The 25,696-nt window shown below is 43.5% G+C and overlaps 1 protein-coding gene across 1 annotated transcript in view; it reads left to right on the forward strand.

Annotated features, from left to right (window-relative positions):
• The window catches only part of LOC120053229 (FERM domain-containing protein 5-like), a 118,284-nt gene that overhangs the window by 17,063 nt on the left and 75,525 nt on the right, over positions 1-25,696 (forward strand). The gene's annotated exons all lie outside the window — the stretch shown is intronic.

Genomic DNA, 25,696 nt, shown 5'->3' on the forward strand with positions numbered 1-25,696 from the left:
ATAATTATTATAAGAATGCATTTGATTCTTCCACTGTCTTAACGATGGAGGATCATTCGATTTCCAGTTAAGTAAAACATTTTTCAAAATGATTGACGAGAAAAGTATGGTCCAACCCATTGGGTATCTCACCGCACCCCTAAATGCCATGTCTTGAAATATGCAGAACACTAGGATTTCCTCAAGAGCCTATGCATATTCAAATGTTGGGGTAGTTACCGCTTTGTTACAATATCTAAATAATAATGTTATAAATGTTATATCAAAATATGTAAAGTGCAAATATATTCAAGGGGAATTTACTTTTGCAGTGTACAAACTTAATATGATGAACAGGAATGACATTTACTCACGCGGGTGGCCAACCATAACTATCTAAAAGCCACACCCCTAATAGGCCACGCATCCCTGAAAATTGCTTATGGATTACCCCCCATAAAAGACCCAGCTGCTGTTTTTGACATCAGCGGATTAAGGAGGGAGGAGAAGGTGGCAAAGTTTCCTAGGGTTAGAGACAGAAGCTTGACATTAAGTGATTTGAAGTGGCTTTGGCAGTGGATACAGAGGAAGAGAAGATAAGAGGAGGGAGTGAAGGATAATAAATCCTCCGGAAGTTTAATTTTCCTCCATTTTTGCTCAGCTGCCTGCAGCCCTGTTCTGTAAACTCACATTGAGTCACTCAGCTACGTAGCAGGGGGACAGTGCGAGTCATAGAATGCGGAAAGGGAGGAGAGAAGGGTCGAGGAGGCAGAATCAGGAGACAGTAGGGAGAAGGATTTAGCAGAAGGAAGAGATGATAGGATAGAAGAAAGAGAGTCGTGGGAGAGAGGGAAGATTGCGACGACACATGACCATCTGGGTAGTGGCTGAGTGGTTAGGGTTGGAGGAGAGGGAGACAAAAGGAAGCCAAGTAGTGATCAGAGACCTGGGTGGTGGGGGGTGGGGGGGGTTCCAGCCTCTAGTAAAGTTGAGGTCAAATGTATGTCCTGCCTTGTGAGTGGGAGGGGACTGGGAAAGGGTGGGGTCAAAACAGTTAAGGAGGGGAAAGAAAGAGGTAGAAAGAAATTAATTGAAGGCAGATGTCGGGAAGTTGAAGTCGCCAAGTACGAATACTTGTAAACTTTCGTCAGGAAATTAGTTTGTCAAGGTGTAAAACTCATTAAGGGACTCTACGGGCACCTGGTGGGCGATATATGACAATGTTAAGCTTGAGTTGACAACTGACAGTGACAACATGGAATTCAAATGAGGAGATGGACAGGTGAGTGAGGTAGAAAAGGGAAAATATCCACTTAGGAGAAATTAGTATCCCTGTGTCACCACTGCGACGACCAGATGCTCTTGGACTATGAGAAAGCACATAGTCAGATGAAGAGAGAGCAGCTGAAGCAGCAGTGTTCTCTGGGGTGATCCATTTCTCTGTCGGGGCCCAAAAAGTCTAGGGACATAGGCTGAGATGAACATGACGTTCTTGACCAAAGATTGGGAGTTCTAAACGCTGCCGGAGAGCAGGAATTCCACATGCGTTGTGCGTGCAGTGTTCACTAAATTAGAAGGGTTGCAGCCAAGGGGTGGGGAGCATCTGTAAAGTCTACAGGGAGAGGAGCAAACAAGTATAGAAAACACACACATAGTTGATAAAGGTACACGAGAGCAACATTTGATAATCTGTAAATAACTAGGTAAGATACTCAAGTGAGAGAGTGGTGTGGAGTCTTCCTCTCTTTCCTTCCTCGAATAACCCTCCAGAACCGTCTTTGTTTCGGCGACGAGAAAACCGGAGTACTAACACTAATGGCTAATTGCCTAGCAGAGGTGAAGAGCACACCTCCTGGTACTAATTGCTGATTGCCTAGGGGAGGAGAAACCACTCCCCCTCCAATACAGCAACTGATTACCAAAACAACAACAGTCCCAAATTTTCCTGCCCCTTAATCCTGGTTGATGTGTAAAAAATCAGATGCAAGTTAAGAGTAGTCAACAGTTAACACACTGTAGGCTACTGGAAAGACAGACAGCACTTGAAGTAGATGACCCTAGTTAGAAAAAATACAATACTAGACAACAACAGATTAAGACCAAAATGATACTCATCACTCCTAGAGATATCAGGAGTTCTCTAGCTATACATTGAAGCACATTGAGATGGAGCCTGAGTAGCTGGTTATACAGTGTACTCCCATACTGCCTGTGCTGCAGTGCTGAAATAGACTGGTCCTCAGGAGCCGCATGCAGCGCTCTGCCAGATAGTCATGTGTCAGCCTGCGATGATGGAGTAGCCGCCCAGCCCTTCAGACACTGTGTGTTTTGAGATCATGCTGCCTGCCACACTGTTGCTATGCTGCCTATTAAATATTAAAATGTGTGCTAGGCCTAAATATTTTATGAGGAGTTACCTCTGGAGTACGTCGCCACTGTTTACCAGCGTCACGACGCAGCAGTGCTCCGATTGGCTAGCTTCACGCTGTGTGCCTGCCACGTTTAATGATTACATCACATGGAGTGCCAGTACAGAATCATACCAAGAGAAGATCATCCCAGCTCTCTGGATCCCTTTCATGTGTTTTATCTAGGAAATAAGCCAGTTGCCATCATCACTCATGTCTGGTTCATAATGAAATCTTTGATGCATCCTTCCAGGGTTAAGAGGCAGTCTTTTTTTTTTACGGCTGTCTTTGGATGGGATTCGTCACAGTTCCAAAGCTCTGATATTCCACTGAAGTGTTGTAGTAAAATTCAACTCTTACAGACCTGCATTGGATTTCTGGAATTCATTATGGTACTTAGTGTGGTAGACAAGCTGCTCAGCTAGTCTGTCCCAAATTCACACACACATAAAAGACAGATGCAATTGACACTCATAGGCAGGCCTGGTACCACTGTGTGGGTGAGTGTTTGTGAGCTTTTGGGTGGGTGGCTGAGCGTCCTCTGCCTAGTCCTTTGTGTGTGTTTGTGTGGGCTGGACAGACAGCAGGCGAGCAGTCTGTCAGTGTATCAATAACTGTCTGCCGTGCCCTCCTATTGTACTGTCTGAGCTGTATTGTGTTAGAGAGAAATCTAAGAAGTGCCTGAGGTGATGCTCCAGCTGGGACTATGAATACTAAACCTAAACCTCCCCTGCTCTATACAGGCCAATGGCATATACCACTATGACCACTATGATGTCCTATGGAGAGAAGGGGAGAGGGCATATAGAGCTCCACGTATGCCTAGGTGCAGTGTAAAAAGAGATAGCCTGTGGCTATGGCAGGGCTAACAGATTGCACAGCTTGTTGGTGATGTTTATATGCTCCAGTGGCATCATAAATGACTTAACACGGTGCACTGGAAGCCTCTGAGGGGAATGGGAGAGCCAGAGTAGCCGCCACTCCTGGGGAGAAACTGTGTAAAGAATCAGGGCTGTTGATGAACTGCACCGAAGATATACTGTACAAATGTAGATGATTATCTTCTATCTTCATCTACTGTAGAATGCACTGCGTCAAGGAAGGTATCTTACCAGATCTGAGCTTTAAAAGCTGACCTGAAACAGGCTTTGAATCACCTCTGGTCTCAAACACAATTATAGTTTAAATGTTATCTTACACTCAACACTTCAGCTACAATGGGATTAGATTTATTTTTATGATTCGATAAATGGTTCCAACAATGGCCAAGTATTCTTTGTATCAGGGCTTTTTAGTCTATTCACGCAGTATATTATCCTGCGTGTGTGCATGTTAGTGCTGTATGCCTGTTAGTGTCCCTTTCTGAGTATGTCCAGGCAGAGGATTTAGTTTTGTCGTTTATGAACGTTCAATCAGGAAGGCTGGTCTAAATGATTGTTTAACTTCATCCAGTAAGCGTAACATAATTCACTTAATTTCCTATTCTACAGGCATAGTGGTTATGAATATAAATGTATCATCAGAATAGCGTCTTGTTTCTTCTCCTCTTTCCTATTAGCCATGTACGGAATGCCGTTCACCGATTTACCTTATAGCCTATAAGCACAGCACAATAATACACAGCACAATAATACACATTCCTAATGGTTGCCGTTTAACCTATTGCAATTATCTCCTTCCTCTCTTTCAACCAATGGGCAAAAATCTTGGGATGTATTTACAGTATATGTCAACGTACCCTTGTTCTCTCACTCACTGTTTTTCAGACAACCATACATGCCACCACCAGCAATAATAACCTTAAGGCCCATCATTGGAACTCCTTTCCCCCCTTGGGGAGGGTTTTGATGCTAGCAGCCCCACATAGGGCTTCCTGCCTTCACATCATCTGGCTCAGAGAATCTTCCCACAGAGACAAGGCCTTCCCCCAAACTATTTGATAAATGTCATATTGCATTCTGTCTTTGTTGTTCATTAAGTTAAGCCTGTACTCGACTGAACTGGTGAATGTGTATTGGCAGACTGTACCAGAGAGAGATGTCATAATGACAGTGCCCATACCAACCCCTGCCCTACCTCTCCCCTCATCCTCTCCTCTCTTCCTTCTCTCCTCTCTGCTCCGGCTGGTCTTTGGGCTTCAGGGCTTTCCACTGCATGAGATGAGAGAATCCATCCTTTGTTTGGTTCTCTCCTCTCGAGCCCTGTGCCTCTGCCGACTAATGAGGGAACCCAGGGATGTGCTGGTACCATTACACTCACAGAGACAAACAGCTAGCAGGGCTGGATTACTGTGTGACTGGTCACATATTTTACCCCAGGATCTGGTTCAGTGCATGTTGCTGGGATGGAAATGGATGGTGGTATTCGGAGATGCATGTAGCAGCTGCCCTCCTCTTTGTGAGTCTGGGGGATATTTTCACCATTGTGTGTTAAGTGCAGATATTGCATTACAGTTCCAGCATCAGCAGGACTGATTTCACCGCTGCTTTGATGTTCGAATACTCATTGTGTGCGTGTGCCATGACTCTGGCCAGGTCAGAGGAACTGCTGGGGCTTAAGGACTAATCTGAATGGCATCAGATCAGGAGGCAGGCACTTCGCAGGCTGGGTGCAGTGCGGTAGGAAATCAGACCGCGCTTGACAGATGTGACAGCCAGAGCGCTAGCCTAGCGCTGAATGGCTGCTAACATACATCAAGTTGTCACGTGAGACCAGCTCTCTGCGCTGTTGTCTCAGAGTCCAGCCACGGCCATGGCTGAGGCCCCACTAGACAGCCCCCTCTTCTTCCCACCTCTCTCCTCTCACTCGCTGTCCCTCATCCATCTCTTATCTCACTCTTTTCTCCATTGCTCTGCCGGTCATCTTTCTGCAACATGTCTCTTGTTCCGCCATGGTCCCACTCCCTCTACACTTTTGCTATCTCTCTTATCCTCCATTTCTCTAGGTCCTCTGCCGATCTTGGTTGCTTCTCTGCAGCAGAATTGATGTGCCTCCCACCTTCCTCTCTTGGCTTGAATACGGTCACTGGTGTTCAGAGAAAGCTCTGCCACTCAACATGCTGTTCTCCACGTGTCCCGCTGCTACTGATGGTTAATGACACAATATGACAGAGGATAGTCTCTTTCTGTCTGTATCACATCCTCTCCCTTCCATGCTGTCAAGCCCCTCCCATCTCCCCCCGCATGCACACACATTCCTGCACACATGCAGACACAAATGCACAAAGAACACATTTATTGCATTGTAACAAATGATGTGGTCTTTAACAGACATGGCCTTCTCCCTCTTATAGGCTATTTCTCTCTATCTATTTCTAACCCCATCTCCCCTTCCTCCTCTCCCTAGGAGCAGAGGCCATTGATCTCATCCCTAGACTGGGAGCACTGCATAGCCACAGCTCTCCCTGGGGGCTACTCTAGCCATGGTCATGACTGGTAGACTGAACACGTTTCATATGGACTGGTTTGAAGCTCCATTGAATTTCATTCAACAGGTTCATTCAACAGGGCAACTTAATTCACGTTGTCATCCCTCACCAGGCCCTGTGTCCATGCTGTAACTGTCCAGCTGACAGAAGTCTGTGACTCGTGGTGAATGGCTCTGTCTGTGAGAAGCAGACAAGGACCTGATAGGATCCAGCATGTTCACAGAGATGTGACATGAATAGAAATTATCCTCACATTTTCTTCTGTCACACAGAATGCAGACAGAACTTGTACCCTGGATTTGGTTACAGCACATTCTACCTCTTCATTTTCATAACTGAAAAGATATGAAAGGTTAACCGATTCTGAAGTTTGAAATAGACAACATTTCATATGCTTCTCTTGAAAATCATAGCTAATGGAAGTAGCAAGGGAGAAGTATTTTATTTGATTGCTACTTCAAGCTTTGTTGTTGGTTTTCTGTGCTTTACCTGATTGATATGGTGGAGAAGAAAATGTTTTCTGCACTGGAACACTCAGACTACGGTAGCAGGATGTGCTTTCCAGGCTTGTGTTTACTACTACTGTGGAATAGGTTTTGGATCTCTAGCAGTCTACTGAGACTAGGCACTGAGGAAGGTCCTCTGCACTTCTCGAAATGAGTGTCTAGCTCTCAGAGAGAAATAAGACCCTGTCATGATTGTGCAAATGTTGCTAGGAGCCAGCCTGTAAAGAGGGCTACTTGAGCTGCGGTAAGGTATCGTGTCTGTTCGCTCTCTGTGGATATCTCTCTCCCTCTCACTGTCTTTCATCTTGTAGTTGAAATTCAGTGACAAAGCTCTCTTTCTCACAGGTGTGCCACTGCTCACAGTTGAACAAATCCTTTTATGAAAACTGAAAGAGGCAGAGAGTTCTAAGAGATGTGTGTCTTGTTTCTGCACAGCACAAAGGCGAGTTTGTTATTATTTTCAGAGTTAAAAATCTCCCATTGAATGATTAATTCATATATGTCTAATTCTCTAATCCCGTCTGGCAGTTTTCCACCAGAGTGTAATTTGTTTTCCACTGGGTGGATTGATGAATGGAATCCAGTTGCTTTGTGTGGGTCTGTGCTTTTGTGTGTGTGTGCATGCGTGCCAGCCATGAGCCTGGATGGGCTAATAGTATTTATTTATTCCATCTTACTCACCAACCCACACATACACCCCCACCAGCCTGTCAGGCTGCCACTACCGGCTGCCAGAGACCAGGCCAGGTGATACATGATGTTCCTCTCTCTCTCCCTGTTGCCATTGATTATTATATTATTGTATATAATATTATTATTATATATATTTCTTATTTTACAATGACGGCCTACCCCGGCCAAGCCCTCCCCTAACCCGGATGACGCTGGGCCAATTGTGCGCTGCCTTATGGGACTCCCGATCATAGTCGGTTGTGAGACAGCCCGGGATCGAACCAGGGTCTGTAGTGATGCCTCTTGCACTGAGATGCAGTGCCTTAGACCACTGCGCCACTCGGGAGCCCTAATTGGCTGATGTGTGTCTGGCAATGTCTGAGATAGACACAACCAGCCAATGGAGGCCTGTTGTCTTCCTTTTAAGAGAGGCTGACACACTCACACTGCTCCCCTCCTGTCCACTCTCCACCTGCCTCCCCCCTGGCCTCCACCCTCTGTCTCCGCCTTCAGTCTTTGTCCTCAGAGGCAGCAGCAGGAGGGACTGGGATAGAGAGTGCCCTCTGCCTGCACTGCATGCCCCACTGGCTATAATAGCAGAGTGGGAGCAGAGAGGACTCAATCACAAAGCAAAATGTACTCTTTGCATCTTTGTCAGCTAATTTAATCTGCAACACTGGTTCTTCTAATGTTTTAGCATTATGTATTTCATGAATGTACACACCATACTATCACAGTAGAAAATGAACACATGCTTAGACCTGAACTAGTGGTCTTAACAGAAATAATGGCTGATTGAGTGATGGTAAACTGATGAGTAGTAATTGTTATTTGTTAGATATACAGAATGCTGTATTTTTGGCCACGATGTCCCAGACCTGAACCCAGACGTGAGCAGATGTGTAGTGAAAAGGGTTAACCGTGTAACAGGGAAATGTGTGTCTCTTGGGGGTGACTGTTCTGACTGCACAGAGCATCTGACGAGTACAAAAGGACCCAGCTGCGCTACCCCTCAACCCTCTGCCAAAACAAAACAGGTGGTTTAATTTAAGAGCTAAATATTGATTCAAATGAAATTAAATGCATTGTTAGTAGACAAATCAATTGCAGTTTTGACAGTCAAAAGACAATGTGAAGTGTGATTAGTACATTTAAAAAAAATCTGTAACGGAATTACTTCAATTAAATTGGCTACGATGGTAAATCATAATAGTCACAAACCACAGTTGGGTTTACCTGCTACTGGGTTTTACAAGGCACAAGGCAATGTTTATTTCTTACAGAAGGTAAACTATTTCTCCAAAATGAAATATAAGTGTTGATATTAGGGGTCTTTACATCAACATCATTGTATTTTGATGTATTTATGATACCTTTTTACACTTTTTCTGGTAAATGTTTTCTAAGAGCCCTTTTCCATCTGTTTATCCAGAAATCAAAGCCGTTACCACATTTTTTAAATGGAAAATGGTTGAAAAATGTATTTATGCCTTCATTTCCCCAAAATTTCCCAAAAATATATGCCCTTAGCTTTCAGTTGACACCCAATTTGATATGATTCTATGAACTTCATGTTAGTGCTCATTTGGCAGGAGAAAGGGAGTCTGGGGTATTGGTTCAACAGTAGCTCTCCTCTCATTGAATAGAGCTCCCTAGGGCTGCAGACAGGTGCCGTTGGGGGAAATAAAAGACTGTTTGCACAGCTACCCTCCCTGCTGCACTCCAATCATTTGGAGGAAAGGAGTGATTGTTTGCCTCAGGCCCTGCTGCTGGGTCTACAGTCATCCCAGTTTGGAAAAGGCTATTCAATTTTAAAAAGTGTTTAAGGAATTCAAATAGGATGATCTGTCTTTTCCATGGAGTTACACTCGCACACACTAACAAAAATTCGAATTGAGATTGTTTTCCGATACCATTTACGACAATGATCCAGATAGCCGCTTACGCTTCCCTAATTGTAATTCAATTCAAGTAGATTAGTCCTATCAAGACAAGGATCAACAATTCCTGAGCATGCCAGGCAGTGTGGATGGATGCTAATGCCATGCTGCGGTCTAGCCTGTGGTGGAGTGGAGCTATATTTAGCCTGAGCAGATCCCCACAGTACAGGTATAGAGATTAAACTCTCTCTAGACGACCAGCCATGCCTCATCCGTCATCGGCATGTTGCCTCATGCGCAATGCCAAGATCATGAATTGTAATTTATACATTGTCTGATCTGTGTCCCTCTCACCCTTTTGTGAGGCCTCTTCATCCCTGTTAATCTAACTTTCCACAGAAGCTGCCTCTGTCTGAATTCACGTCCTTTCACTCACTACCTTATCCCCTGGTTGTCTCCTCTTTCCTCTATTTTAGTCATATCTGCTGTTTCCATTCCTCTGCACCCATATTGGCTCTAAAACGTGGATATTAGCTCTCCCACTGGGCCCTCAGTTCTCCGCTACCATAAGAGAGAGGTTTGCAGAGAAACAATTCTGTTTCTGAAGGCTGACCCACTGTGTATTTTAAACCACGTTAGTGTGAGTCAGTTTACTGAGGCAGGGCTCCCTGCGCCGGCGTCTTCTGTCAGGTGTACTGAGGCGATGGAGGGATGAAAGAAGAGAGGCTGCCTGGTTCAAACCCCTAGCCTCAGGGAGGGAGCTCAGCCTGGAGTGGTAGTGTGGTGGAAGGGCAGGGGGGTGATGACTCACAGATACCAGGCCCAGTCTCTGACTCGTGGTCTTCAGGAATCTGGCATTCCACTCGTTTTCAGGGTATTTGCACTTTCTACATTGTAACTTTGACTTTATTGACGAAAGGCTCTGATACGGAGTTTTATATTTGGTACACCGCCTGTTCACGTCGTTGTTAGGTCGATGGATATCAATCTGAGGTATTGTACCTAACACTGTGAGGTATGACTCTTCTCTGGTTGTCAATACAGTGCAGGGGTGTTTCAGGGATGACTTGGTTCTTGATGCTCACACTGGTTTCCATGAACAACTCATTTAGCTTATTCCATCAGAATACACATGCCTACTTTGAGAAAGTACCTCACATTCAAAACCTTTCAAGTCAACTGAAGTGGCTTGCATTCAATGCAAGTTGTATTTCAGTGACAACCTCAATGGTTCCAAGTGAACTGTGTCATATTCGGCTATGGCGTTGCACTTCTCTCCTTGACCACTGTCCTCTTCTCCTTCTCCCTTCCCCCAGTGGCTCTCCTGAAAGGCCTCTCATACTGCAGGCATTAACTGTCCTCCATTATTAATGAGAGTGGCTAACAGAGGAGTGGCGGCACAGATTTGTGAAAAGCCCCCAGGAGTGCCCTTCAGGATGTGGCCTTTTACCCCCTCCCTCCATCTCAGGTGGGACCAGCCTCTGACTCGTGCTCCAGTAATGTTCTATGATGTCTGTGACAGAGGATGAGTTGTTTGTTTTTTTACTGGAAATTTCCCCAAGAAGAGGAAATTCAAGACAAATTACAGTGATAATCATTTAGATTTCAGTTTTACATTTTAGCCATTTAACAGATGCTCTTATCCAGGGTGACTTACAATTAGTGAATTCAACTTACTTTTAAGATAGATAGGTGAGACAACAACAACAATTACAATCGTATCAAGTACATGTTCCCTCAATAAAGTATTTATCAGCAAAGTCAGTGCTAGTAGGGAAAGACTAGCTATAAGTTATTGACTGCTTTGGGTGTAGCCTTATTGATGACAGCATACTGTAAGCCATGTGGTTTTTGACCTCTCAATTAGCTTTGTTATCTAATGCTTCTGGTAAGTTCTTTCCATTTATGTAGGGTCTGGAATACTCAATAAACAAATCCCCAAGTTAAGGGCTTGTGTATAGAGACTTAGCCCATTAGGCAACACAGCATCAAAGGAAACATAAACCCTGGTGGATTGAATGTCACCATAGAGTCCCAAGGGTGGAAAGTATGAAGGAACAGTATATCAATGTTATAGGGTGCACACTAATATAATATACGTACCAGACGACTTATTACACAATTGCAATTTTCCTGTCTCTCAAAGTTGCAGGCTAGTTTCTTGAATAATAGATGCATTTAAATATGATGAATTATATATGTGCTTAGACAATGCAACAATGTACTTTCGCAGAGTTAAGGTTAGGGATAGCATACGTTGTCAAAATCAACATATTGCCTATGAGTCCTCAACCTTTCATTGACTTAACTTCTGATCCCTGACTTGTATCAAAAGCAGTCTGAAATGGAGAGTAGGCAGAATATGACTGTTTGAGTTGTGGCCAGCCAGTGTTGTGCCCTTCAGAGTCAGTCTGCATTGCAGTAATTATGTCTCAACTGTCAGGACCTCTCTGGATTCTCCTGACTCCAGAAGCCACTAGGCCAGATAATACCTCACAGTCAGACCATCCACAATCACCTTTTTTCAATGTATTACCATGGCTCCCACGGCCATGGCACAGCCACAGGTCCAGAGATAAAACTACATGTCTGTGGAGAGTAAGTTTGCACTAATTTATGTCTGAGTTTTTCTGCTTGCAAAGATGAATGGTAGAGGCTTTGTATTGCCAACTGCCAGCTGTTCTACTCATTGCTTCACCCTGGGTAGCTTCTTGGTGGTGTCTGGTACAGACAGGTTTATTATATGGTGTCCTTTCTCTATCACTTCGCACATTCAATCAATTTAGCCCATGTGTTTTCTGTAGTGAGGCAGAAAACTCAGATGTACTGCATTTTAAAAGCCATTATTATAGAGAATGGTCTAGCCAGGGGTCTAGCCTGCAGATAAGGTAATCGTCAGCTACATGGCCCAGCTGATTAACTTTCATAGAAGTTCCAATAGAACATGACCACTGGCTCATATCTGTCTAGTGTCAGGGTAGGGGCCAAATACGATATTTCCTCCGGAGCTGTCAGGGGGAATTGGGCAGCATTGACTTATTAACTCATTGATTGTTGTTCAATGTTCAGAAGATCTGCTCAAGCTGGTGTGGTTCACCATTGTTCTATTACTAATACAGCTCTGGTCAAACTAAAAACCGGTGTTCATATCATATCTTGGTGTGTTTGGCCCTAATAACACAATAATAGACAGATCTCTCTTAGATCAGTCGTCTCTGTGCATCAACAGAAGCGATTCACGCCTTTTGTTGATATTTCAATCAGTCTGTCTTCCGTGGTGTGGTGACATTTCAGAGCATTACCAGAATGCTGCTAGCCCTCCCCTGCATGAGTTGTTTATGTCTGTGTCGAAGAAGACCATTTGTGCAGGAAAAGGATGCTCCCTTTGTTAGGGTGGTAGATAAAGGACTCCTGTTTACTAGTACACGATAACAACAATCTGTGCTGCTTTTGATATTTTAGCATGCCACTTACAGAGAAGAGAGACCCTTTCCTCCCGAAGCACTGACACTGACTGTCGGCATTCTATGCAGCACAACCTCCAAAAATATGAGCTCTCCCTCCAGACTACACATTGTGTTTGTCATCAGCATGTTTCTTCAGTCCCATTCATAGTGGGGTAGATTATGTTTTTTTTTCATTGATGATATCCATGCAGAACATTGTATTCTTCCCCCAGGACAGCGCTTGGCAGATTGCTCTGCTCTACTTTTCCTCTATGTGTAGTTGTGACTGCTACTGTAGTCGTGGTGTTGTTTTTCATTCTGACTGACATTGATGCACTATTCATGTCAAACGAATATAAACAAACCACATCTGAAGGCCTCTCATAACTTTATTCACTGTCTAGGAGAAATATGATAGAACAAAGTAAAACTAACAAGACAAGAACAGCGTCTAATAGACAATATTCAATCAAATATTCAGTGTGTCAGTGTAATAATACACTATCTCTGTGCTAACCAGGTGGCTGAGTGACATCCCTATGGGAAAAGGTGGTTCTACATGACTGGGAAGATCTATTTCTAAAATGCTCTGTAAATTTGAGCTGTTTGTCCACTTTGATACTAGAGCATCAAGGTCATTCATCAAAGAGGTACTTCCTGTGCAAAGGTCAAACTGTTGATCAGAGAGCGTGTGGCGGGTCTGAATCATGGAAAATCACACAGTAGGCCACATGCCAAACTTAAACGGCAATACTCTCAGGCTCTGTCACAAATCTGTCAGGATATCAACTTCAGAGAGGATGGACAGATGCTTGAAAATAGTCCAGAAGGTCATTTGAGGAAACAGAACTAAAAGTCAGACAGCATGAAATATGTATCACATTAAGGCATGTCAGGCAGATGAAATATGAGTTTTAAAACTGGTCAAAGCTAGGTGCAGTGTCTATTGGCTGTTTGGTCAGTCTGGTCCAACCAACCAAGTAATTAGCTATGACAGGTAAGAAAATGTCAGTTCCTATGTGAGGAACGTTTCTGGACAGGACAGCACAAGGGATCACATCACTTTTGCAGTTTGAATCCAGGTTTTCTCTGTATTCTCTCACTCTCTGCTTTACTTTTCTCTCTCCCAAAACACAGTCTATCATGCTGTTGGTCGTCTATGTAGGTTTATTTCACTCTGACTCATTTTATATCCTGTCGTGGATTATTCACTCTCAATCAAGGATTATGCATACAGTAATTCAGCAATAGCATAGAGTCCACTGTGAACACATCTTTCTAGTTTTGGCATGTTGCTTGTGACATACAGTACTGCGTCACCATGATTTTCAATCTATTCAATGCATAGGCTAATTGTTTACAGGGTGTTGAACCAGATATAACAATTATTTACAGTATTAGATGCTATATGGAAATGTTCTAATTTTGTTAACAACATCAGAACATAATCACATCTACTTGGACCACACAAAAGAAGCTCAAGGTCACATTGAAATTAGCACCCAACAGAATAGGTTAATGAACATCACTCTCCGAGATCATTTCCATTTGTCTGGTGTCTCCCTAAACGCAGCCTGGGAAGATGACATTTCCCCGTCCTTGGATTTCTGTGATGCTGTGCCACCTCGTCTCCATGGTAACACTTCATTCCATCATCCCTCCTCAGCTGGGCTGGGTAATACATGCCTACCGGTAAACTCTCTCAGCTCAGTTTTAAGGGCAACACCATTGACACCTCTGGTTGCGCCTCTCACCAGAACTATTACCATAACATTGAATTAGCCATGCTCAGAATTTAGTAACAGTCTCAACATTAAAAGGTTCTCTGCTGTAGTAGGGAGTTCACCCACATTGCCCTACTTGTGTGAGTCATCCTCAGCATTGAGATACAATATGATAGACTTTTGAATGATTTATTTAAACAGGGAGAGTCACGACTCCGACCGAGGCAGGCTCTCCTTCCCGTTCGGGTGGCGCTCGGCGGTCGTCGTCACCGGCCTATTAGCTGCCACTGATCCTTTCCTCCCCCTCCTTATGTGTTTATTAGTTACACCTGTTTTGTGTTTATTCTTAATTAGTTGGGCTTTATCAGTCAGCCGGCCCGCCCGTTTCTTTGTGCGGGATTGTTAGTTTGTAAGCTTGGTGTTTGTTCGGACGTTACGTGTTTGTTGTATGTTCGAGTTTGTTACTGGACTGTTTTCGTTCCCCGTGTCTGGGGCAGTTTACGTTGAGCACCCAGTGTCAAGTGGGGTGGCCGAAGTTCTCCGTGTTTCATTAAAGGAACATTGTTATTGAATCCTCTGTTTTGCTGCGCCTGATTTCGCACTCCGACACCCAGTCCTTACAGGGAGTCACATTGAGATTAAAAAATCTATTTTACAAGAGAGCCCTGTACACATTACAATAAAAACAGAATAAAACATACACGTATATAAAACAATATAATTCAGCACAATAAACAAAAATAAACATTTAATAAAAGCAATCACATTCAACTACATAGAGGTCCTCAATCAATAATTTAAACTGCCTGAGTGGCACCAGTACATTTAGCTGCAGTGAACTCGGTATATTGTTCCACAAAATAAGGGCAACAAAACCCCTGCAGATTTTCCCAAATCTGTGGAGACTGGAGGGATCTCTAGTGTTATCCATTCATGTGAACAGGTTTGGTAACTTATGATTCTTATCTTAATTATGCTACATTAAGAGGGAGTTTCTGTCAGATTGCTTTGTAAATAAATACAAGAGAATGTAGCTCTCTTCTTACAGACAGAGAGGTCTATCCCACATTTTTATACAGACTACAAAGATGAGTCCTAAAATGGTCCCCTGTGATAAAACATTGCGAAATGGTAGACTGTGTCCAAGGGTTTCAAAACAGAGGTTGCCGCATGCATGTAAACAACATCACCAAAATCCAATACAGGGAGAAGCGTTGTTTGAACAATCGTTCATCTATTTTTAATACTAAGGCATGATTTATTTTGATATAAAAAAACAATCTTGGATCTTAGCTTCTTAGTCAGATTTTCTATATGCGTTACGAAGGACAACTTGTCATCAATCCAGACACCCAGGTACTTCTATTGAGAAACAAGATAAATTTGGGCTCCATTTGTAGCGAAATATGCAGGTCCTCAGGGTCAACATTTCGTGACCTAGAGAACAGCATGAGCTTGGTTTTACATGTATTTAACACTAATTTAAGATCTGTAAGTGATTTCTGAATTGAATCAAAGTCATGCTGAAGTTTACGAATGGCCTACTGCACTGAGGTGGCACAGGAATACAAAACTGTGTCATCTGCATAGAGATGAATGTTACAAGTATTAACAGTGTTTCCTATGTCATTAATATACAAAGTGAACAATAATGGACCCAAAATCGAATCCTGAGGAACACCTTTTTGAATCTCAAGAAATTCCGATTTAAAACCCCATCTGTCAACATGGCCTGAGTTCTGTCGCTAAGATAATTCTGAAACCATAAACAGGCTGTATATCCCAGGCCTACTCTTGATCATTTCTTCAGCAAAACAGAATGATCAACAGTGTCGAATGAAGCACTCAAGTGCTCCAGTGTGGCCATTTCCCCTGTAAAGAGTATAGGAGCTGTTACACCTATAGCAAATGTTCACCTTAGACTTACCCCATTTTTTTACCAAAAAAGCTCTGACTTTTCTGTCTCACTGGGCCACGGCCCCGGTGGACCTGCCCTGACTTGGGGCCAAGGCCTGGTTAATGGTACTTTTTAGCCGGCATTTACATAATGGATAACTGAAAATGGGTTAACACCTGCTCACAAGCCTTCTCTGCACACCCCAAGTCTTTTATTTATTTTTAAAATTAGCCAGGCAAGTCAGTTAATAGCAAATTCTTATTTACAATGACAACTTAACCCGGCCAAACTCTAACCCAGACGACGCTAGGCCAATTGTGCACCGCCCTATGGGACTCCAAATCACTGCCGGTTGTGATACAGCCTGGAATTGAACCAGGGTCTGTAGTGACGACTCTAGCACTGAGATGCAGTGCCTTAGACTGCTGCGCCACTCGGGAGCGGTGTCACATTCCTGATAATCTCTCATGGACATTATGGTACCGTAAATCTGTCATCATGCTATGGGATTTATGAGATAATGAGCAGCATTATTTCTGGTGCTTGGATTTTCGTCACTGGTTGTTTGGACTAATCAGGATTGGGCAAAGGTGGTGATTAAACTGGGAGCTGGGATATCAAGCCTCTGTGTGATAAACACAGCTGAAATTATCAGAAGGTGGGTGGGGGCTTTGCCTGAGAGTTTCCGGGCTGCGAGGGTGAAGACTTCGCTAACTGGAAATCTACATTTATAACACGCCTCCCCCAGAACCTAATCAAGCATCTGACCAAATTGCACAAGATTTTAGTTCTGGGTTAACTGAGATTACACTCCTGTGAGGTTGATCATGGGGTTGGATTTTAACAGTGAGGAGGCATATGAGGAAGATGAGGAAGCATTTTCTTGCTAATGTGAGGCAATTTATTTTATAAAGTGAGTTTAAAGAGCCGGCGAACTGTACAATTATTTTCAAAATCAAATAAACAGGACGATGAACAAAACGTGAGGCAAAATAAACTTATCGGAATCAACGAGAACTCTAACAAAAGAGAACCCAGGCTTCAATCATCCTGTATACCCGGCAGCATGCCAAACTGTTAGTTACCTACCTACCTACCTAGCTGTCTTGTCTTGTCTTTCTCTGTCTCTCTCTGTCTCTCTCTCTGTCTCTGTCTCTGTCTCTGTCTCTGTCTCTGTCTCTGTCTCTGTCTCTGTCTCTCTCTCTCTCTCTCTCTCTCTCTCTCTCTCTCTCTCTCTCTCTCTCTCTCTCTCTCTCTCTCTCTCTCTCTCTCTCTCTCTCTCTCTCTCTCTCTCTCTCTCTCTCTCTCTCTCTCTCTCTCTCTCTCTCTCTCTCTCTCTCTCTCTCTCTCATCAATAAAATTACAGGTGCTTAAATAGGACTACCCATCATGCATCTGACCAATGACAAGAATATATGACACCATGATCAATTAACATTAACAAGGCAATATTATCATACTCACCCGTTCAGGTCATAAACATACATACTTCCATCAGTACACACTTCAATAACGGTGCTCACATGCTTTAAGTCTCAATACAACCTGGGATATAAACATGTACTTCCCCTGGGAATAAGCTACTACTATGACATTACACCGTGCCATGAAAACCCTTGGGCTCGAACGCGCCCCATTAGACCATCACAACAATGACCAGGAAATGGACCGAACTGTCTTCCATCAATGAGGAAATATCAGGTAATCGTTTACATTTCTTTCGATCTACTTTCACGTTTTACTTGCTAAACATGCTCACATTATACATGTAACTTGTGATCACTGAATGCATGCACAGAAAGAGTTATATTAACTGGAGATGCACAACAAAAGTTTTCGGTGCCAAACCAATAATCCCACCGCTCCAAACTCAAACTCATAATAGGCATTTTTCTTTCTTTGACAGGTGATCAACAACAATCAAAACATTGGATAACATGACTACATTATTACAATAAATAAATATGATACTCAACCTGTAAATCATGTCTGGTCATTTATAATAGCAAGTCTTTAGATCAAGTGAGGACAATCATCAGACTCCTGATGGAAACAGTTTCTGAAAAATAGTACTAGACCTTACATTAACATAAACACTTGTGACACTGGTGTGGGGTAAGTCTAAGTTGGAAATGCCCCACTAATGTTCTCATCTCAGCAACCGTCTGCTTCACTTCCTGTATTTACAGGTCCGAGTGCCAATAAACACTGAGGAATGGCAAGTGGTATACACTCCAGTGTGAGCAATGCAGCCTGTTGATTAAATCAATCGCTCTCTCCTACAGTAATTACTGCCTGAGGAGCCCATCGCTCTGCTAGCACATCCTGCTAATCCAGGCGGTAGTGCTCCAGTGGGGCCTCTGTCTGTCTGCTAACGCTGGCTGGGGCTGGAAGAGCAGAGCAGCGCTGGTGGGTCCCAGAGGGCCAGATGAGTGACGTGATCACAGGAAGTCTGAAAGGAGCTGCGATCATTTCAAAGGCTGATTGCAATGCACGCTACTAATGGGATCAGTGTTTTTGGATCAATGTTGGTGGTTTGGTTGCTGGGGTTCCCTTTCTGTTCTATGCTGTTCTATTATGCTACCAGATTGGCTATGAAGTTTAGAGGATTCTTCAATCTCAAATACCTCCTGAGTCCTGGCATTTACTGAAGGGTGATGTGTGATATTGCCTGTTGATAAATTGTCCCCCGCAAATGATAACTGGAGTTGGAACAGTCACGGGCATCATGGAAGGTATAAGAGAGATGCCTCTTTAGTCTTTAAGGTAGTTTGGCTCATGCTCGGGGCAAGGTTAGGCCTTGATCTGCACTTTAATCACTGTCATTAGGCCAGCAGTGGTTCTCCTCCTTGCAGACAGACAGTGTGTCTGTGTGTGTGTGTGCTTTAGTGAACCAAACACATCCATATGACCTGTTTCCTGTGGCCCTATCTGACTCATTCTTCACTGTAAAGATACAGTATGTGTATCATGATGTAACAACTAATACATCTATGCATGGCATAAGGAATATGCCTGCAGAATACAGATGTCTGGCAAGTTGTTCCTTGGTTTCTGACAATATAATTAAAATCATTAAACATGAATGAGTGGTGATATACTCTACTTGAGGTCATTCAGAAACGAGTCTCCAATGACTCATATCATGTTTGAGCGTCTCCTTCCAGCCCAGAGCAGGGATTAAGATTTGATTAGAAGTATTTGTCAATTAGGATGTAACAGGAAAGTTAAATCGAAGCAAGAGCCTCATTTTGCTGGATTAAACCAGATTTACCAGCAGTCTTCTTTCTGTGGGTTGGAAAAGACTGCGCTCAAAGGCCCTCTTTCATTCACTTCATTTATTCCTCATCATATGAAAGAGTGTTTTTGGAACTCTTTACATGTGATCATGTTTTCACATGTGTAGTTTCATGTTATTTCACGTTGCTTTACATGTTGTCATATGTTATCACATTTACTTTTACATAAGATCACGTGTTTACTTGAAATTCATGTGTTTTTTCCGTAAGGGGTAAAGCTTAACAAACTTTATTTTGAAGGCATTCAGGTAGAGGGGGATGATATGAGCAGCTTAGTCTAACCCTAACCTTCTAGTAGTGGACAGAGTGACCTTGCTGCTTGACTGAACCCGTCACTCTCCCTAGTTGAGGTGTCATTTAAGTGACCATCCATGACAACCAGAGATAGGGGAACCTACTGGACTGCATAGAAGAGCACTTAGTGCTGAGAGGTCAGTTTGTAGGACGATGGAGACCGTTAAAAGCTATTTTCTGAGCAGCCCCGAGCTGAGCACAGATGTGAATGTGAACCCTAACCGTGCTATTAGAGACGGTGAGAGGCCAGACAGACAGACAGACCCTGGAGGCTGCCTCTGTTCTGCCCCAACCCCCTTTTTTTCCTGAAGTCTTGAAACTGTTGTCTGTGCAGAACCTTAAAATAAATCTGGCTATGTCAGCACACACAGCTGCATGCAGCGGTGAAAGGTAGGAAATAAAAAATATGAAATTGACAAAGTTCATGTGGTGAAGGGAGGCTGTCTTGAACTCATGCACCTCAGCTCACTCAATTCAATTAAATGCAAAGGGCTTCACTCTCCTCTAACTCTCCCTGTGTAACTCTGCTTCTCCATTTCTCAGGGTTGCGTGGAACTTTTTCTTGGTGGGTAGACCTGAACGGCAGAGCAAAGAGCACATAGAGAGAGAACTTTAATTTATTTTTCTGTCAGCATTACCTCCCAATTTCCATCTGAAAAAGGATGAGGGACCTTTATTACTCTCTCATGATGTAGTTATCCTGTGTACCTTTTGTTCATGGACACATTATGGAAAGTGGAGTATGAAAGAGAAAACCCTTGTTTCATGAACCATAAAAAGCATGAATATTAGCTTTCATATCTTGATGAACTGAATGTTGTTTCCATTGTCCAACAGAGCTGGTATTGTGTCATGTGCATCAGAGAAAGGTTGTCTAACAGTGTCACCCCTGTAATTGTTCATTTTCTCTCCTTATCGTTCTCATTTAGAGATGATATGGTGGTGTAGAATGTAAATAATCCAGAAGCCATTTTCTCCTTATCCTTCTCATTTAGAGATGATATGGTGGTGTAGAATGTAAATCATCCAGAAGCCATTTTCTCTCCTGCATGCAGTAGTTTTAGTCAGACTGATTTCTCAGCTGTAGATTGGCTTTGCTGAGTGGGGCTGTTTAGTGCAGCAGTGCCCTATGAGCTGCTGTAAGGTTTGGACTTTACAACCACTCATCCATCTTGTCCTTGGTGGCAGTAAGTGCAGAAGAACATGATGGTGTTGAGACACAGGCTTCCTTCTGGGACCAACTCTATCTCCTTGTCCTTGTGTCTCAGTTGATTGATGGCTTCCACAAAATCCACTGTCCTGTCCCACTGCACCATGCTCAGCTTCACATACTGTATGTGGGCAAAACAATGTTTTTATAGTGGTCTTGTGCCTAAACCTCAGATATTGTATGAAACTGTCTGAACGTCGGACATTTTTTACTGGATTAAAATAATAAAGAACCCCCTTCCCCCCCAGACCGCAAGGTAATGACTTTCTGTTTATAGCACTGCAAGGCTAATTGTTTCCTGAGGATTGGTTGGTTGGTGACAGGACAAGTCCCTGCTTGCTGGTGTAGTGGGTACAGTACCAGAAGACCCAGGAAATGGCATGGAGCAACCACATCATTATAAACTGATAATAAGAACAAAACAATATTAAAAGAGGAACATAATGTGTCTTAAAACACATTACTACGATTTTGAAAGTGGTGAAATGATCCGTTTTGCTTTTCCTAAATCCCAGGGCTCAGAGCTCACTGTGTTGAGATAGACCCGTGAGGCTCCCCCATCTGCAATACTACATGACATCATAGTTATCTAAGCCTTCAGGCACTTGGCTAAAAGGAGGGTGGAAAGATGGGGTAAAAATCACATCCTCCCTCCCACACCACCTAGTCAGAGTCTCAGTCCTAGTCTGACTGACCACATGCAGCCCAGGCCAATACAGCCAAGCCAGGCGACTCCTGCTCCCCCTGGGGAAAACAAAACCCCCTTTCAGGCCCTTCTCATCTGTGACCATGCAGAGCAGAAGCAATCTGTTCCCTTTGGCTGCTTCATGTGAAGTGAGCCTTTCATTCTACGCTACCGTTACTGCTTTGTGTAACGCTCGACCAGCCAGGCTGATTTCACTGTTTGATTTCCCTCCCTGCTCAGCCCATCTCAGAAAAAGTAATGGAGGCATAGCTGAACAATCCACCCAAGTTTCTGCAGCAATGCATATCAACTATGCTCAGTGTGATCATTGATTTGAGAGAGGCACATTCCTTTCTGTAGTTTTGAGAACAAGAGGGAAGCAAAGATCACACAGGGAGGTAACAGTGAGTTAACTACCCCATCAGATAACAAAACTACTTCAGAAGTGTAGTTATGGACTTAACCATGGGAAGGGGCCCCTTGGCGCTCCAGTGGAAATGAGGACATGGTGATGTTGATGCTCATAGAGATGAGGAAGTGTTGAGTAAGCTCATTGGCTTTGTTGCATGTTCATTCTAACCCTACTCTCATCGCCTGAGCAGCTCCAGGGGCATGTGCTGGGAGGCTACTGCACTGGTGACTGGTGAGATCTACTTGGACCTGCATGTACCTGTGCTCCCTTGATGGATGTCACATCCATTACCTGTCAAGCCAACAGCCTCCCTGCCCTCCTGTTGCCCAACTTCATTGGCCTGATTCAGTTACTCTTGTCTTTTCACAACCTTAGGTGATCAGATGTCCTAGTGTTACTTTTACCTGTTAACACATTCACAGTGTCTGAATACCTCAAGACGGTTAAATCTGCTTTCACAAATGTAGTCTTGTTTCAGATTTGAATTGATGATCTGAGCTGAGAAGATTATGGGCTTAATATAGGCACATATGAGGAGCCCAGGTCTTTAATGAGTAGTTAATTCATCTTTGACAGGGAAAAGGTTCTATTGGTTAAATACTTTTTACAGTTGACTCATTCAGAGGCAGTAAACAAAAGCAGATGGGATTTGATGAAAGCTTTATTAAAATAGACGTACTGCAGTAAAGGAGATCCATTAACACATTTGTTCTCATAAGGCTATTTCACAGGTTTAACCAACTGCTACACAGGCAGATTGCAATCTAAAGAGATGTCTCTCTTGTTCCAGTAGGTCTGTGAATCCTCCTCTATGGTAAGAGTAAGGTAATAGCTGAGTAAGATGTATCTGACCGTATTGACTTTTTACGTACCACTTTCTCTCTATGTCTTTATCAGCAAGGACGCATAGCTTTCAACTTCAAAGAAAGAGAAAGCCCTGACTTAGCCCAATGCTAATTTTAGCCAAGGCTTTTTGCTGAGTATTGCTAACGACGGCAAATAAGGCAATTTTATGTGGATAAATCAGGATGGATGCTGTAATAAATTAGTTATGTATACTTTGAAATGTGTATGCATGAAGTCTGTGGAGGCTGCGGTAGTTTATTCATCCCCAGGGGCTCAAATAAAGTGCACACAGTCAGTAATGCAGTGCCTCGCTCATAATTGTATTTGGTTTATTTAAAGCTGCTTATCACAGCTTCCCATCTGATTTAAGAAAAATTGGTGAAGAGCCTCCACATTTATATTTACATAATGTCAAGGCTAAAAGTTAATGGGAAACCTTGCCCCAATGGATATCAGGGTGTTGGTTACATACTGTAGTGTATGTTCCTGGGACTTCTCCTGGTACTTGTAGAATAAACCAACTAAGATAAAACCTCTCCACATAGAAAAAGAGGGTGGAAGTGAAAGCAGACAGGGACGAGGGATAAGGAGCAGCTCTCTATCTGGAAGAGCTTAAGTCTATTAGCTGAGTGTCACATCTCTCATCCCTCGCCTCCATTCCAGTGTGTTTGGACTGTGGAGCTGCATTCACAGAATCTCATTACCTCCATTGGAGTGGAGGTCACAGCTCTCTATCCCTTTTTAGGCAAATGGAGGGGTTGACACAGCCGCTGTTGCACAGACGTAATTAGGAATGTTAGATTAGGCCCGCTCCGAGCAAAATGGAGAGAATCAAAACTAATTTGGAAAGGAATAATTAGATACTTTATATGTGAAAATGCAGCTGTCAGTGGCTGTGTTGGCTGTAAATAAAGGGTTTAACAGTTGTCCCTCTGATATGATGAATAGGATTATGATGATTACATATTTTAGTTTGTATGGGGGTTGCTGTCCTTGTCCCCGTGCCATGAATGTCACAGTTAATCTGCATCTTCACATGTAAATACTTGTAAACACTTCTGTACAAATCATTTGAGAAAACATGGTTGCACAAACAACTTAGCATTCTTATACAGTCCCAGTCAAACGTTTGGACACATCTACTCATTCAAGGGTTTTTCTTTATTTTTTACTATTTTCTACATTGTAGAATAATAGCGAAGACATAAACTCTATGAAATAACACATATGGAATCATGTAGTATCCAAATAAGTGTTAAACAAATCAAAATGTTTTTTTGATTTTAGATTTTTCAAAGTAGTCACCCTTTGCCTTGATGACAGCTTTGCACACTCTTGGAATTCTCTCAACCAGCTTCACGAGGTAGTCACCTGGAATGCTTTCCCAACAGTCTTGAAGGAGTTCCCACATATGCTGAGCACTTGGGTGCTTTTCCTTCACTCTGCAATCCAACTCATCCCAAACCATCTCATTTGGGTTGAGGTCTGGTGATTCTGGAGGCCAGGTCATCTGATGCGGCACTGCCTCACTCTCCTTCTTGGTCAACTAGCTCTTACACAGCCTGAAGGTGTGTTTTGCGTCATTGTCCTGTTGAAAAACAAGTGATAATCCCACTAAGCTGGGATGGGATGGCGTATCGCTGCAGAATACTGTGGTAGCCATGCTGGTTAAGTGTGTCTTGAATTCTAAATAAATCACAGTGTCACCAGCAAAGCACCCCCACACCATCACACCTCCTCCTTCATGCTTCACAGTGGGAACCACACATGCTAAGATCATCTGTTCACCTACTCTGCATTTCACAAAGACACAGCGGTTGGAACCAAAAATCTCAAATTTGGACTCATCAGACCAAAGAACAGATTTCCACCGGTCTAATGTCCATTGCTTTTGTTTCTTGGCCCAAGCAAGTCTCTTTTTCTTATTGGTGTCCTTTAGTAGTGGTTTTGTTGCAGTAATTCGACCATGAAGGCCTGATTCACACAGTCTCCTCTGAACAGTTGATGTTGAGATGTGTCTGTTACTTGAACTCTGTGAAGCATTTATTTGGGCTACAATTTCTGAGGTGCAGTTAATTGCCAATTTCTGAGGTTGGTCAATCAATAATATGTATTTATAAAGCCCTTTTTACATCAGCTGATGTCACAAAGTGCTATACAGAAACCCAGCCTAAAATCCCAAACAGCAAGCAATGCAGATGTTGTCACGTTCGTCGTAATGTGGAAGAGAGGAGGACCAAGGCGCAGCGTGAAGTGAATACATTCTTCTATTTATTTAAGAAGAAACACTAACCAAACTAATACAAAACAGCAAAACGAACGTGACGCTATATATAACAGTGCAGACACAGGCAACTAACACATAGACAATAACCCACGAAATACCCAACGGAATATGGCTGCCTAAATATGGTTCCCAATCAGAAACAACGATAAACAGCTGCCTCTAATTGAGAACCAATCTAGGCAACCATAGACATACAAACACCTAGACTAGTAAACACCCCATAAACATACAAAACCCCTAGACAAGACAAACACATAAATCCCCCATGTCACACCCTGACCTAACCAAAATAATAAAGAAAACAAAGATAACTAAGGCCAGGGCGTGACAGTACCCCGCCCCCCCAAAGGTGTGGACTCCGGCCGCAAAACCTGACACAGAAGGGGAGGGTCCGGGTGGGCCTTCTTACGGCGGCGGCTCGGGTGCGGGACGTGGACCCCACTCCACCATAGTCATTACCCGCTTTGGTGGCGCTTCTGGAGCGGGGACCCTCGCAGCGGGTCCCGGACTGAAGACCATTGTAGAGAGCGCCACTGGACGGAGGGGCGCCTCTGGACTGAGGGGCAGCTCCGGACTGAGGGGCAGCTCCGGACTGAAGGGCATATCAGGACTGAGGGGTAGCTCAGGACTGAGGGGTAGCTCAGGACTGAGGGGCAGCTCCGGACTGAAAGGCAGCTCCGGACTGAGGGGTAGCTCCGGACTGAGGGGTAGCTCCGGACTGAGG

This window comes from Salvelinus namaycush, chromosome 9 (assembly GCF_016432855.1).
Source record: "Salvelinus namaycush isolate Seneca chromosome 9, SaNama_1.0, whole genome shotgun sequence".
Classification (NCBI taxonomy): Eukaryota; Metazoa; Chordata; class Actinopteri; order Salmoniformes; family Salmonidae; genus Salvelinus; species Salvelinus namaycush.